Source organism: Pholis gunnellus, assembly GCF_910591455.1.
Source record: "Pholis gunnellus genome assembly, chromosome: 14".
Lineage (NCBI taxonomy): Eukaryota > Metazoa > Chordata > Actinopteri > Perciformes > Pholidae > Pholis > Pholis gunnellus.
Genome location: NC_136541.1, coordinates 23,025,035 through 23,040,830, shown reverse-complemented (window position 1 = coordinate 23,040,830; position 15,796 = coordinate 23,025,035). Strand labels below are relative to the sequence as shown.

The 15,796-nt window shown below is 40.6% G+C and overlaps 1 protein-coding gene across 1 annotated transcript in view; it reads right to left on the bottom strand.

The window, feature by feature from the left end:
* The window catches only part of astn1 (astrotactin 1), a gene marked incomplete at both ends in the record, with an annotated part of 365,883 nt that overhangs the window by 208,056 nt on the left and 142,031 nt on the right, over nucleotides 1-15,796 (bottom strand). The window lies entirely within an intron of this gene.

Genomic DNA, 15,796 nt, shown 5'->3' with positions numbered 1-15,796 from the left:
GTATGGAAACGAAACCACTTGGTGGGTTGGGTTTTGGTAGAAGAGTGTGGTTGATGTTAACTTTGCTGAGTAACTACTTATGCGACGACTTGTGACAACATTTGAATAACTCTATTTTTATTTTTTACGAACAGCAGTCTCCTGGATGAAAGTCCTGCGTTTGTTTGACTCATCCACCTCTGCATTTGTGTTTGGTATATCACCTGTTTATACATTTAGTATGACGGCTTGTCCGTCCTGATAGAGAGATTCCTCCTCTGCTCCGCTCTCCCTGAGGTTTCATCCTTTTTTGTCTCCCCGTTAAAGAGTTCTTCCTGTTCCGATGCGAGGGTCCGAGGATGTCACATGTGTACAGATTGTAAAGCCCTCTGAGGCAAATTCGTGATTTTGGGCTTTACAAAATAAATTGAATTGAATTGTCAGCCAGAGGCCTTCGTTGAGTAGTTATTTATGTGGAGTAAATTGTTCTACTGGTATAATCCTTTATCATCATCTTCATGTACCTTTCTGTACTTGAAGTCTGAGGAAGAGCCTGGTGCTCGAAACGTTACGCAGCAATGAAAGTCCTTCTAACGGGAGCTGTGCGGATCGATACATTTTAACGATGTCACATATTTCTTTGATATAGCACCCATCCTATTGAAAACTGGACAGTGTGTGTCTTATCATTTCTTGTCAGCCAAGAACCCAAATCATTTTGAAATGTTTTTTTATTTCATCATGTTCATGTTTTTAGACAGTATACCGTTTGTTCAAGTATTGCATTGATGTCCCACTCGTAACTTTTGTTTTAAAGCGCTTGGAGATGATTGATCTAATGCGTAACTGCTTTGACGTATCTCCCTTAGAAAGTACAGACCTCTGGACCAGTTATATATTTGTGGCTGCACCAATACAGAACGGGGACACATGTTGAATGAGCAGTCCCTGGTCTTGCTCCCCCGATAAACTGATATTGATTTTCAACACTCTGTCAGGGGGCAATGGGACAGATGATGCATCACCTGTAATGCATAGAGCACACGAGACATTGAATCTCTTAACACATCTGTGGCGCGTCTTCAAATCACTGCAACTCGGTGCAATCGATGTATGTGTGGATATGTGGTGCAGGCTGAGAGGAATTTGTATTGACGGCAGTAAAGCTTGCCAACAACAGATAGCTCTAGATATTGACTGCCATAATAGGCTTCCGGCATGCTGGAACAGTGATAACTCTGGGCCATTTTCCAGCTGTCCGTAGGACGATAATCATTAAGAATATGTGCCTGCCAGAGTCTTTTGTCTGTGGATTGTTATCACTCCAGAACACCACAAATCTGGTCTGTAATCCTGAGTAAATCATTGATAATCCTCTGTATAAAACCACTCACCGAGCAAACAGTCCCCAAACCCTTCAAACCGTTATCTGATGAACTAACTTCTCCCGGCTGTTTTATTTGGAATGAGTCCGTAGCCATGAATGGTGCAATACTTTTAATGACATAACGTGGCTGACATGTGGAGGAAATCATTTAAATGAACAGAAAGGTCTTGAAAAGGCATTGGTTGCAGGTAGTGAGCGCTGGGCTCTGGGCTCTGAAATGTGGGCGAGTTATCCACATAAAATAATGGGATATTTGTGTTTATCCTGTTGTATTTATATCTTGCAGTCTCATCTAAATTGAATTTGCAATTCCACGTCCGACAGTATTTTCACAACATGAAAAGATTGAGGGCCTCGCCATGGACTAATCCCTCTAGGTTAAGAAAAATATAATCCTCTAAATCATGCCTCCATTTTGTACCGTTCTACATTATTAAGAGTTCAAAAGCTCTGCGGGCTGGAGGCAGAAGCAACTTCAGATACAACTTATGAAAAGAAAAACCACAAAACGCAAAGTACCTGTCAGTGAGGGTTCAATCGTGGCACACATCGGCGTCCTTTCAAACTTCTGTATTGACTTACGTAGCCGACACCGGCAGAAACCTTCAGAGTTCTCAATTATGGACTATTTCAGGTCAAATATTCAAATCATAAAGCCTTTAACTGACTGACAATGGGCCTCATTCAACAACTTCCTCAAATGTGTTTGTGAAAGGTCCTCAGGAAAGACATAACCGTGACCGTTGCGCAACGTTAAGTATTTTTGTTGCCTACACATAACCGGAACCATTTCACAACATGAACTGTTTTTGTTGCCCAGACATAACCTTGATTATTTTTGTTGCCTAGACCTAACCGTCACGGTTGCACAAAGTTAACCACTTGTTACAACGTTAACCCCGCGTCAACTTCTCTGGGTCAAGATGCTAAAGATACTAAGATACCAAAGGCTGCAGAAGCCCCAGGCGTCACTATAGGAGTCTGGACGAGCAGCAGAATATGACATAATGTTGTTACAGTATTTGTCTGCAACTAACTGAAAAGAGCATATTTCATTTCCAAATGATGCACATGACACTAGCTAAAGAACATTCACTGACACGAGCAAAAGGGTCTTTGAAGGCTAAGTGATCAGCATTTATCCGAGACCATTTAATAACTGGACAGTGACTAAGAGTGCTGTCTGCTCTGCAGTATAAGAGGCTAGCAGTACAAAGCTGGCTCTGGGAAACCCCTAGAAGCACTATGCCTTTTAATCCTGTTTCTTAATGGAGATACATTCCTGCAGTGCTGTTGAGGCTATAGGGAATCAGTACTCTCCCACTGCCAAGCAGCAACACATCCCTCAGAGAGCAGTTGGATAAGCTATGCACTTTTTGAAATGTGTCTGATCGGCAGATCAGTGCAGAAATACAATGACCCAACTTTTACAAATCACACTTGCTGCTTTTGCTTTAAACTATAACTTAGTTATGAATGTGTTTATTTTGGTGCCACCTTCTGTGAAGCTACTTCAGGAATAATGCTAAGACTAATAATATTCATTATCTGAACATACTGACAGTCAGCAATGGTTTTAAAGTGGCACGTACATGCAACACATTTCTACATGTATGGTATTTTGAAATCATTTCCATGACTTTATGACATCTCTCTTGGTCGTACCTGTCCAGTGAACAGGTCATACCAAACGTAGCTTCAGGGGTTTCCCCCCTACAGCCTTATTGTGTTTCTCTGTCTGTAGCCTGTGACAATTCAGCTGGTTATGTTGTTTTTCTCATTTCATTTAGAGACTAGCCCCTCCACAGAAATGACAGCATCGCTTATTTGTTCAAACGCTGACGGCAACTCATGTTTTCGTGGACATGACAAGGACCCCTCCTGGCTGTGCTAATAATGACAGTCCAACCCCATCTGAAGGCATGATGCAAATGTTCTTATGCTCTTAGCTCTGAATGGCCACAGACTGCCATCAGAGCTTCCTTCTGGTGCTTACCCGATCTGTGTCCATGTCTTTTGTGCATCTTTGTAGCTTGGGCATGCTGAATCGTACAAATGGGGATGATACAGCTCACATTTCTGCAGTGTCGCATTCGGTCCTACGCAAGAAAAGTGATGGAATAATATGGCCCGATTCCAAACCGACCCCTACACCCACTCCTTAAGCAATTAGAGCGGAGTGGATGTGGGTTATAAAACCCTCTGACGGCGAGTCTACATCAGCGCTGACTTACCCAGCTGCCCCTACTGACCACCTGCAACGCTGTTTTGTGTTTGTCATGGAACGCGCTCCGTACCAATGTTGCTCCGTGCTAACCGTACAAACATCTACTCCTCAACTGCTCAACCTAAGATGGACTTTCACTAATGTCGTAAAGATGTTAACAACTTAAAGGTTGCTTTGTATTTACAATCAAATATACCCTGTCCAGAAAATGGCAGACATATTTACTGGTAAACAGGGCCTTCTCCATCGCTGCCCCCTCCCTCTGGAACTCCTCCCCCAGCACCTCAGACATTCTCCATCACTTCAAACTCACCGATTCAAATCTGCTTTTAACCTGTAAAGTCAGTTATGTATGTTTATTTTTTATTTTTTAGTGTTGTTTCTTACTGTTATGATGTCATCTATTTTGTTCTTATTATAATTGCTTTTATTGTTTCTGTTTTTACCATGTAAAGTGTCTTTGAGTGCCTTTTAAAGCGCAAAACAAATACAATGTATTATTATTATTATTATTACAAGATGATAGTTGTTTTCAAAAAGCTGTATTTTGCTGCGTGACAGTATTAGTCCTGTGTAAACATGCCAGTGTATTAAGGCCATGTATAAGTTATACATATAGCTTATTGACTGATAAAACAGGGGATATATGTGACAAAAGGTTTTCTTTCGCACTGCACAGAGAGAATCCCACAGGTCTGTTCAGTTCACAGAGACACTTTGTAGCCAAACAAACTATTCCAACATGTTCAACTTTCCTTTCATGTTTCCATTTAGAGAAGAGTTCTTTTTCAGGCCAGTGTGATGAGATGAGCATGAGGTGAAAGGTCAGCCTGTGGATGTCATGATGAGTAGGCTCGATGCAGAAAAAGGTTTGGACATTTAGTAACCCCGCTCACCTCCCTCACAGCAAAGTGCAAAAGGCACAACAGGCAGGGCGCCGGAGGTCAAATGGACGCGCTGCAACAGAAGACACGTCTTAAAGGGAAAGATCATATTCTCTGACCCGAGGTCTTTTCACTTACCGAACGCTGAAGCCAATAGTGTCAATCACAATCAGACACTTTTCAACTAAAACTTTAATGATCAAAAATGGAATTGAATTGTAGTCAACTGCTAGTCAACTTTCCATCCTCTTCACTTAAAAGAAAGGGAGCTACATATTACTTTGAAAAAGACAAGCATTATATAAACTGTGCGGAAAGTGAACGCTGAAGTCTGAGGTTGAAGTTCGGTGAACTAATGATTTCCAGACGCTCTTTTGATGTGTGAGGAAGCAGACATTCCAACAGATTATCTGAGGTTACAAAGTCAAGCGCAGGGCACGGATTGCTACATTAGACACAGCTCTGGTGTGCACTGGCAAACAAGTCAGCGAAGGAGTCTCAGCACAGCTACAACAACTGTACATATTCACTGCTCTTTTTTCAATTTTGATAATTTGAATGTTTTCAAAAGGCTCAACATTCTAGTGTTCAGTAAACGATTGATGCAAAGATATTCAAACAGATTTCGCCTTATTCTGAATCTTTGCTGTTCAGCTCAAGAACAGTTTATTAGAGTTCATTTATAGTTTTTGAAGTACATCTTTCTACTGAACAAACCACAATGTCACAACATTTACATACAGTTATTCACATTGTGACAATATTTAAAAAATAATGGTAGTATAACCAAATTCCTAACTCTACTTAAAATAAGGCTGTTTCCTTGACAGACTGTATATAAGAAGAGGATATAGTCACCATTGGTTTGGCATTTAGGGCGTCGCCATCTTGGTTTTTGGCCATCGCCATCTTTTTTTTTAGTACAACCAACTTTATTTAGGCGACCAAAATGTTACAATTAACTTCAAGTGAAAACAAACTGAAATGGTTTTAAAGTTGTTCCACAAAAACACTGACAACTCGGACAACAACACGTTAGCGACCTGTCAATCACAATAAGCCCGCCCTTTTACATGACAACTTGCCCAGGTGGTTGATGCACCACTTTAAGCCCAGAGGAATGCCTGCAGGTCTTCCTCTCAGGCTGCAAACAGCCTCCAGCAATGAGACAGGGCAGGTAGGGTAGAGCTTCCTCAAGTCTGACAATGATGCAAGCTTTTCATGCTCTGGCAATGCTGGCAATCGGTATAAAGTCTGGGTTGCCTTGAGGTTCACCATGGTAATCTGTCCCTTCCATATGCACTCAAGGCTGCTCCTGGAGCCTAATAGCTGTGAGGGAAAGGATAATAATCGATGGTGATGCGGGTGAGCGTATCGACATTAGTATCACCTCCTCTCTTCTCTCATCTGGATGTTATCAGCTGGACGTTTGATCGGGATTGTTATGGAGTAAATCAAATGGTAAATGCGGACGAGACAGAAACAGGATTCTCACACGTTACTGACATCTCCAGTGGAAATTACACGCTTAGTAGTAAACATACATTTCAATTTCAATGTCTTTTATAGTGTGAACACAACAACAGAATAATGTATGTAATCTATAATATAATGAATATGCTTTAGATTTATGTCTGTTACCTCACAGTTACCCTACAGTAGCTTGATGGCATCGAAAAATCATTCATGTTCCTATTTTTTTTAAGTAGATACTTGTTATATGAAATGAAAACTACTTTGTTTTCATTTCATATATTTAAAAGAAAAACATTTCATTGCACAATTTCCCAGTAAGTATGAACCCGTACAGTCCGTGAACTTCAGCAGACGCTTTCATCGATTCTGGGAGCAGAAACACACACTCACATAAATCCAATGACCCGAGGAGAGAAAACATCAGGAGTGACAATCTAATGCGCTCCTATTCCTCTTTAGGGCTGAGGTCTAGCGAGATTTCTGCCAGGTATTGACTCCACTCAACGCTGCTTAGTGTCCCAAAATGTGATCCCGGTCAAGATTGTTTTTTGCTGCCTCAGGGAAAGTATGCCAACACAAAGTGGTGAGAAGATGTGCTTCAGCCCGCAGCACACCGTATGCTGCTGTCCAGAATTATTATTAAAAATGTGCCTGCTGTATGGTTGTATATCATGTGTGCCTCAGACTGAGGCGTGGGCTTTGATGAAAGGTGACATGACCTAGTTTGAAGCAGAGTGCAGAGTGTACCAAGTGGTAGAAATAATCACTTTCTTTGGTTGATGAGAACGGCTCATTGATTTAGATTAAAACTGAACAGTCACAACAAGTATTTCTTCTTTGAGCTACTGTGGTTTGTGCTTCTCTGTAGAATTGTGTGACACTATAGTTTGTCATGTGTAGTGATGAGCTGATAACCATCCAAAGAGTTATTGGGGCAGGAGGACAGGAATTACACTCTTGGGCTGCTATTGATTTAAGATACGTCCGAATCAAAGTTTAGCAAAACTAGGTTTAAAATGAGTTAATCTAAATAAAAAATGTAGCTGATGCACAATTAAAAGCATTTCACCGTTTAGTAAATCCAAGTTTACCAAAATTAAATAGAATGTAACTAAAACGTAGAAAAGTACCAGGATGTTCTACTACAGCTGGTCCCATGTTGTCGTATGCTTTCCTGGCTATTCTGACGCACAATCCTTTGCGCAGAAAATATTTGTTATTATGAGGAAGTGGTATGTCCCAATTGAAGGCATACTGAATGCAACAGTGCGTACTTTGTAAGGTCAGCTGCAGTATGTACTAAGTAAAAAGAAAAAGTATGCGATATGTGTCTCAGTACATCTCATAAAGGCAGCACTTTTAAAAGCTAAAGCTATCAAGTGTAAGTTTAAAGTTAATACTGTGTCATATTTTAAATTGGAGTTCAAAGACTTACATTTAATCTCGGTTTACAGTATAAACTAAACTGACGTTTAAAGAGGGTGTAAATTGGATCTTTCTTAGTTTTAAGGTGTTAAAGTTTGGTACAACATGATTGAAGTTAAAGCATGATTTGATTGGGTTAGAATCAGTAGAGTAGAATGAGAGACCTACTGTTTGTTGGAAGGCGGACTACAGAAAGTAGTATAAACAGAACTGCTACACGTCTGTGTTGTAAAAGCAAGGATTTAGTAGCGTGGTGGCAGAGCGTCCTTCGTAGTGAGGGAGGAGCAGAATGCAGCAGACGGGCTGGGGAGAATGGTTTGATCATGTTCTGGATGTGGGATGGCCCTTAGCCCTCTACAGCACGGTAGCTTTCTTCCGTACTGTATGAAGTGTCAAACCCATATCTCACACATTGGCTCGACCCAGACAGACTAAAAGTCAGTACATGTGTGTTGAGATAAACTGCACAAGACATCTGAACAGGACTTTCTTTGGGCAAATATGAAAATAAATTCTGTTTCGCCTCACTGTTATTCTTTTTAAGTACAAATTACTGAAACTAAAAACTATGCTAAAGGACTCTATTAGCATATCGGTGAAGGTGTTTCCATGTCAGTTAAACAAGCAAAATGCCTGCTTCAACTTTCCAAAGGTTTCAACTAATGGACAGCACACCAGCACTGCCCTCTGTGAAAGACGTGGACACACATCTATCCTCCTCAAATGAAAATACCCAAGGAAACAGGATGTCACCCATTATAATTTGGAACATACAAAATATCCAAAGACAAAAACATACAAGACAAGGAAAGCAACTACCATCCCGACCACAGCCTTAATCATCGGGTTGCATTCTACACTTTGTACACACAAGCTTTTCTTTCTCCACAGTGTAGTTCTGTAAACTGCTGCAAAACTAAACAGCACTAATGATTTACATTTCCTGTGTGCTGCAGGTTTATATACCCAGCCCCTGCAAACACTGCATGAGCTGTTTTTGGACGGCGCCCAGCTATCTCATCACTCCATCCTGGTGGCAATCTGCTGCGGTAACAACATCCCCGGTTTTCCACCGTTTTGCAGAGGAGAAAAAAGTGACAAGGCCGAGCTAATTAATCTCCCAATCATCCCGTGATTATCAAGCTCTCGCTCACACAGGGCTGCCCGCACACCTCTTCCCTGGAGTGCAATACATCAGCGAGACGGCGGCACGTCGGTCAGCGCCGACCGCCGGCATCAGTCGACTCTCGCACAAGGAGCGATATTAAGCGCAGACGGGACCAGCCACTGGCGACGCAGACAAGGTGTTAATTGATTAGGGTGGAATCAAGAGAGCTGGGGCCCAGCCAGTGTACCACCCTGATTAGACGGATGAGAAGCTCATTTATAAGCTTGACAGTCACGAGATAATTACTAAAGCACATAGTAATGTATGCAACGGCAGCTGGGAGCGGTGCCATGTGTTGACGGGCAGCACTGTGTGTGGACAGCTATTTTTAAGGCCGTCACACGGCGGGGCACGGGGAATGAACAGCATGAAAATGCAGAATGCTAATCAGCGTTTATTACACATTAAAACTATTTGTACCGTCAGCGATGCGAATTTGCAACAATCAGAGGTTTGAATAGATTTGCGCAGGCAGAGGTCCAACTAGCAGGATTCTATTGTGTGTCGGAGCTAAAATGTTGTTTAGCCTAAGCTACTGTCAGGTATTTTATTGAGTTTCCTTTTAGCGAAATGCTCTAATAAAGTTTCCTGTGTTGGTTCGTAATCAAACAGCAACCTCCAGTTCTGACTTCAATACAGCCTGATGTTCATTTAGTGAATTATGGTCCATTTAGAGTCAAATAGACCATAAAGCAGGGGATGCTTTAGGGCGGGGCTACCTTGTGATCGACAGGTCTCTGCCGCTACCAGAGCCGTATACGACGTCACTCCTCCACAGTCCAAATATGGTAACTTCCTGTTCACTAGTTGCAAAAAGCCAAAATGGCGACAGCTAAATTGCCAAAATCGAGGCTTCAAAACGTCAGTTCACCAACCAGTGGGTGACGTCACAATGACTACGTCCACTTCTTATATAAAGTCTATGTTTGTACTACGGAGCCTCAACGTTGTCATATACTATATTGCATTTGTCTGTTACCCAAAATGTGATCAGTTGTTGCCTTTATTAGCGGTTCCGGAAAAAAATCATGGAGCTTTTTCTTTGCATCATATTTGCATTCTATGTACTCAAAACAAAAACAACAGTTTACACAGAAAAAACAAAAACCCCAGTGTGTAAAGGCTTTTAAAGGATAAGACATCATAATCAATGACATTTATGAAACTCCTTCTTTAAACTCACCTGCCTCTCCCACTCTGCAGCACATTCAGGGCCAGATTTACATAAATAAAAGCGCAGGGCGAATCCATGCTGCCAATTCCATTCAATTTGTGCTCCACTATCTGCGTGTAATTACTATCTGATTTACTGAAGCAGCAGCAGCTGCGTCTGGGATCTGACTTCTAGGTAGATTCACAAATGAAGGAGAGCTCAGAAGAATGCAGTCTAAGGGTGGGTTGAAAACAACTGAGCTTAAAGAAAAGACAGAAATTAAGAAAAGAAAACACTGTTTGAAAAAGAAGCTGCAGTGGGACAGAAGTCCAGCAGACGCTCAGAGTGGAGCAGGTGAGGGGGATGGGACGGCTTTGATTGACGTCTCCTTAGAATACAGAGATAAAAGCAGCCAAATGCAACTGATGTCTTATCAAAAGAATGTAATTACCAGCCTGTTCATGCAGGTATAATGAGACCACACCTCCCCATCCCTTGTGTTTGCTGTTGCTGCTGCTCACTTCATATCATAGTTTCCCAAACGTGTTGTGTCTGGGGACCCACTTTTTAAAAATGACAAATTTCCAAACGTCATCTTAGATTCTCTGAGGTAAACCAGCCATTTAGAAGAGATACATGTCTGATAAATCATAACTCTGTTAAATATAGCACCTGTTATTGAAAACATATAGACATGTTAATACTTTATGAATGAGACCAAATAAATTCATTTTTGCAGTTAATTAAGCCGGTTTCTCATTCTTTTCATTTCCTCTCATCAGTTAAACAAACAGAATGTACGCCAGCCTTTCATATTAATGTTACCAGCAGGCAAGTGCTGCAGGAATGAGTCCTACAACTTGGGAATGACTCAGCGTTTTTGCACTTCTGGTTCCCTCCTCTCAAAGTCACAGGGTTTTTGGTTAGATGCCTGAAATAAGGTCTGTGGTTAACACAAGCTTTAGAAATGGAAACGTTTTGTTAGACGGTATCAATTATTTCAGTAAATACCCCTCTCATGAATGTTGCAGCTTAGCGTCTTAATAAAGGCGGTTGCTGATGAACGTCTATATGAGACAACAGAACATCATCACACATACTGCCGTTCATGTGACCGTGGTGGAGTTTGTATCTAGCGTAACGTTAGCTTTTCACTTCTGCTGATTGCATTCACGCTTCAAGAATCATAAAAGTGGTGTTCATTTGTGAAGATTATCTTCAATACATGTAAGTATCATAAACATGTGTTTGCCACATAACTTATTTTCTGCAATATACCAAAATCCAATGGAAAAATCCCAGTAGCTGTTTGTCACGGGAACCAGTGCGATGCTAACTTCTTGCTTGGCCTACAACAATATATCATCTCTGAGGGAGGCGCCATGTGGCTCAAAGGTGTACTGCAGATATACACGTTGAATGGAAGACAGTGGAGGAAATGATACTTATGTTTGTGGGGACCCTAATAGAATGTCCTGCTAACCACAGTATTTAGGAATTACTGCTTCACTTTAGTTTTCTTTTTTGTTATTTTTAATAACTTAATAACTGCACCCAGTCTTTCCAAACACAGCCTTCTATTTTAAATATGTGTGTGTTTTTCCAACAGTGCAGAAACTAGTCGTATCTTACCTCACCCAATACCTGCAATGTCATTCCTCAACATAGAGACATGTACAGGTATGAGGCGTACTCGCTGACCTAGAAAATGCACTTTGTGGTATTTATACATCATGAACCCAGAATGCATTGGGTCTTTATTTTGTGCTAACGAAGATCTTTCTGAATTCCTGCTTCATTTGTTGTTACAGTGGAGCTCAGAGAACATTTACGAATGATGGGAAAAGAAACATTAAACGGATAAATACTGTGAGTAAGTACAAAGTGTTCTTAGAAAAGTATCACAGTGTACTCCAACATGCTCACAGGGATGGAAATACAACAGGACAATAAATAATAGAACAGAATACAAAAGAAAAGTCTCTTGACACCTCAAAGCGTTGGCAAGACGTCTCTTTACTGGATCCATGTTCCACTAATTTCAGGGAGAAGAAATGTGATTATTGTTTTTCTGACGCTTTTGGCAAGGACTTGCAACAAACTGCAACATAAAGACGCCTCTCTGTAGACACTGGTGAACACACGCTGTTTAAAAGCAATAATGTGTAAAGGAAGAATATCACTACAATATCTTTGTGAGGGGAAAGCGGGGGGGAGGGGGGGGAGTGTGTTAACCAAGTCAGTCATTCAGAGGGGGTTTGATTTGGGTCGGCAAGTTCATTTTGTTTGATTCAGTTTGTTCAATAGTCTTTTATTTAACATTAATATCTGCAGTACACCTTTAAGGCACACGAGGGAGCCTGGATGTTTGTATTGGTCTGATAATCGTAGCCAACCTATAACATTTGATCTTATATAAAAGGCTAGTGTTTAACGGATGAAAGGAAATGAAAAGAATACAATTCTGAGACTGTTAAATCCACCTACATGCATTTATTTGGTCTCATTTATAAAGTAATTCAGTGTTTTCAATAACATATACATAAAACAGAAAGTATATCGCTACAAATTGGCTGTCAGGAACATGTATTTACGCTCTCTTTTCACGATTTATATATTGTATAGATTATAAATTGTGAATTGGGTCGTGATAGTTTGTCATTTTTTTAAAACTGGGTCCGACTTTGGGAAACACTGCATGACGTAACACATAGTAAAATATCCATTAGACTTCAAAGCCGTGACTTGAAATCTCCCCTCTGTCATCTCGTGGTACAAGATGGATATTTTGGTCTCTGACATTCCAGTGCAATGTTGTTGCAACTCAGTGGACTCCTATCAGACCGGGTATGAAGCAATTTCAGATAGTGGACAGTACTCGTAGATTCCCATTTATACCCACTAACAAGGTCAAATAATATAGTGAGAGACTTGTGCTAGACCAGCTGGTGATTGGCCTGAGCTTTAGAGGAGCATTGATGCATTTGTGAAACGTAGCCCACGGGAAATAAACAAGGTGGTTTTCTTGGCTATTGTTTTTGGATGAAAGGCACAACTAAGACTCCTAAAAGCCCAGTGCTCTATTGCATCAGCAAACTACCAACGGCTGATATTTAAGAAGCCTTTTTGTACCCTAGCTGTTCAAGATTCTACTTGAAGCAGCAACAGAGTGACAAAAACAAAGAAACTACAAAGAGACAATCTGGCTGGGCCTGAATGTCACTGTTGACAGTTACGAAGCTGTTTAGGACACACTTCAGTATGGCTTTATGGACAAATGTTCCACTTTTTATATGGATGCCCAATTAGTGTTGATGTTGAATGTAGTCGACTGAAGCAATGAATTCCCTTGTGTGCTATATTGACGCAGAAATCGGAGTTTTCCTGCTGCAAAATCTGTTTTACTTCCTGCATTCAGTGATGTAGTTGGGAGTGATTAAGAACTCCAAACTACTTCAGCCTGTATTTCTCTGGGTAGCCAGCATGGGGGCGCCATGCTCTAAATGAGGCTCAAAAATGCGACATCCTTAACCTGTTGTTTGTTCAATTGTGTAGATAAAGTAAAAAAAAACAAATCTTGTATCGCAAAGTAGTTGCATTGCAAACAGGGAAAATTGTATCAAAACTATGAGAACTACTGTTGATGTAATGGATGAGGAGAACTCTACTTTCTCTGTAAATACAGCAGGAACTGAAGAATGTATTGCTTAAATGGACTACAATTACCATCAACACTCATTGGACATCAACATCACAAATGATGGGTTTTCACTTTCAGCGATAAAAATGGTTGGTCCAGTCTCAAATACAATATCTCCACAACTATGAGACAGGTTGCCATGGCATTAGGTACAGACATCAATGGTCACCAGAGAATGAATGCTCATGACTTTGATGGTCAGCTGACCTTTCACCTCGCGCCAACATCAGGTCAAAATTGCAATTGTACTTACACTTTGGTTTCTGAACAAATGAATGATATTTTCTTCAACTAGATTTGTTTTTCGATTAGTGCTAATTAGCTAAAGTTATCATGCTAACAAATTGAACTAAGATGGTAAAAATGGCAAACTTGTATATTCTCAACACTGTTATTGAGAGCATGGTACTTGCAGCATTTAGCTCAAAGCCGTGTGACAAAGTCAACTCTGTCATGTGGTTAACACTGTCAATTGTAGCAATACAAAACAAAATGCAACAAAATGCCTTGGTTATGTTCTGGCAATTAAAGTACTTGGTTAGGACCCATCGAACAATCCCGACCCCCTCCCTATGCGAACTTCAGCGGACTCGGAGAATGAATGGACACTAATGGACTAGTGTCCCGATGTGGCTGTTGGACCCACAGACCATCACGTCAGAGATAAACTGGATTCTGCACTAAAACTGGGCCATCAGAACAACCAGTAGGGGACACCAGGAGCTCAGTCCTAGACTAAATATATTGGCTTTATTTAGACAAACAAACACAACTTTAACATTTTTCACAATGGAAATTTGAAATATGGTTCGTACTTGTGATGTTAATGATGATAATAGTGTTGAATGCTTTTTTTTTATTGGTTCAAACTCATCTCAGAGACGGATCTGCTTTACATTTCTCTGTTTGAAGGCTCAATTCTTCATCTGACATGGGAAGATTACAGCTGCAACTGTTTAAATCCCTTTCCATTGGACTTAGTTCAAAAACAGCATGCAGGCATACGACCACTGATGGAGGGTATTTCGGTGGAGATTGAATTCATTACTGACCTACATCACGGTTAACACTGTTTATATCTTAATAAAAAGAAGCAACCGTGACTTATCTTAAGATGCACAACGACAAACAGCAAGTTTTCATCATGTATGTTTTTATCAAACTATAAAAAAGAAATGTTTCTGGAGAGTTTGCACTCTCAAAAGATGCATGCTGGGAAGTCTGCAAATATGCTGATCACGTTTCTTTAAAAACGTAATTTAATGAGTTGAGCGGACTCTCAGTAGTTAATTTATTCAACCTGGCTTTGAAGTGGTCTGGATTTAAAAAACAGAAATGTTACATTTAATTAACTTGAAGTTATTCAAAACTATATATTTATGTTGAGTTAATGAGAATAGCTGAGTTGTTTCCACTAAATTCCTTTATGATGTTTTACAGTGTACATAATTCTCATGTTGAGCCTCAGTGATTAAAGTCAGATGATGATGAAAGAGAAAAGGAGTAATCAATAATTGTACTTCACGTGTTTTGCATGCCTGTCAAGACAACAATTACATCCTCTGTGCTACTGTTTACCGTACCACCTACATATATAATTGCTTTGAAATGCATGCATATGCTCTAATCTCTAAATGAAACATTTTCCCATTAAAAAATCTCTCACAAGCTGTTTCCCTCTCGTTGAGGTACATTATGAGAGATACTGGATGGCATAAATAGCATCTCCAAAGCCCACCTGAAAGGCTCAACTCGAGAGCGTCAAAGTACTTGAAAAGAGATTTAATTGTAAGGGGGCATGACAGCTTATCAATAGAAAGGGGGGGATTTAGGAGTAGCAAAACACTAGCAGAAGGCGCTAAGATTCTGCAAATAACGAGACCGGTATTGCTGGAGTCCCCGACAGATGGAGACGAAAACGAACCTGGCTGCAACATTTCCTGGTTGCTAAGCACCACCTGGACGTAATGAATGCGTTGTTGGCCAAGGAGGCATATGAGACGAAGTCAAACTGTCTACTCAGACATGTTGCTGAGTGCAGGTCTGCTGCTTGTCCTTGATATAGGTCATCTTGGTCCCGCAGATATGCTCATGAATATTGATACAAGTAGATGGACTTAAACACTGATGGTTGAAACAAAATATTTTTTCAACATAGAATATGAACCGCTAAAGGAGACGGCCATATAAGTGGGCATCGGATCAAAAATCCCACAAGGTGGAGTGTTGGAGGTAAAGGCTTCCAGTGTCATCCGCTCATACTGTATCAATCATAAAGGGATCTGTACTGACTGTACAGTGGTAGAGCACTTTGAATTTGATTTATAGATAAATCTAAAGGAACGTTCACGTTCTGCCCCTGTGGCTAATGTATGGCAGTCCTTAATAAAAGAGAGA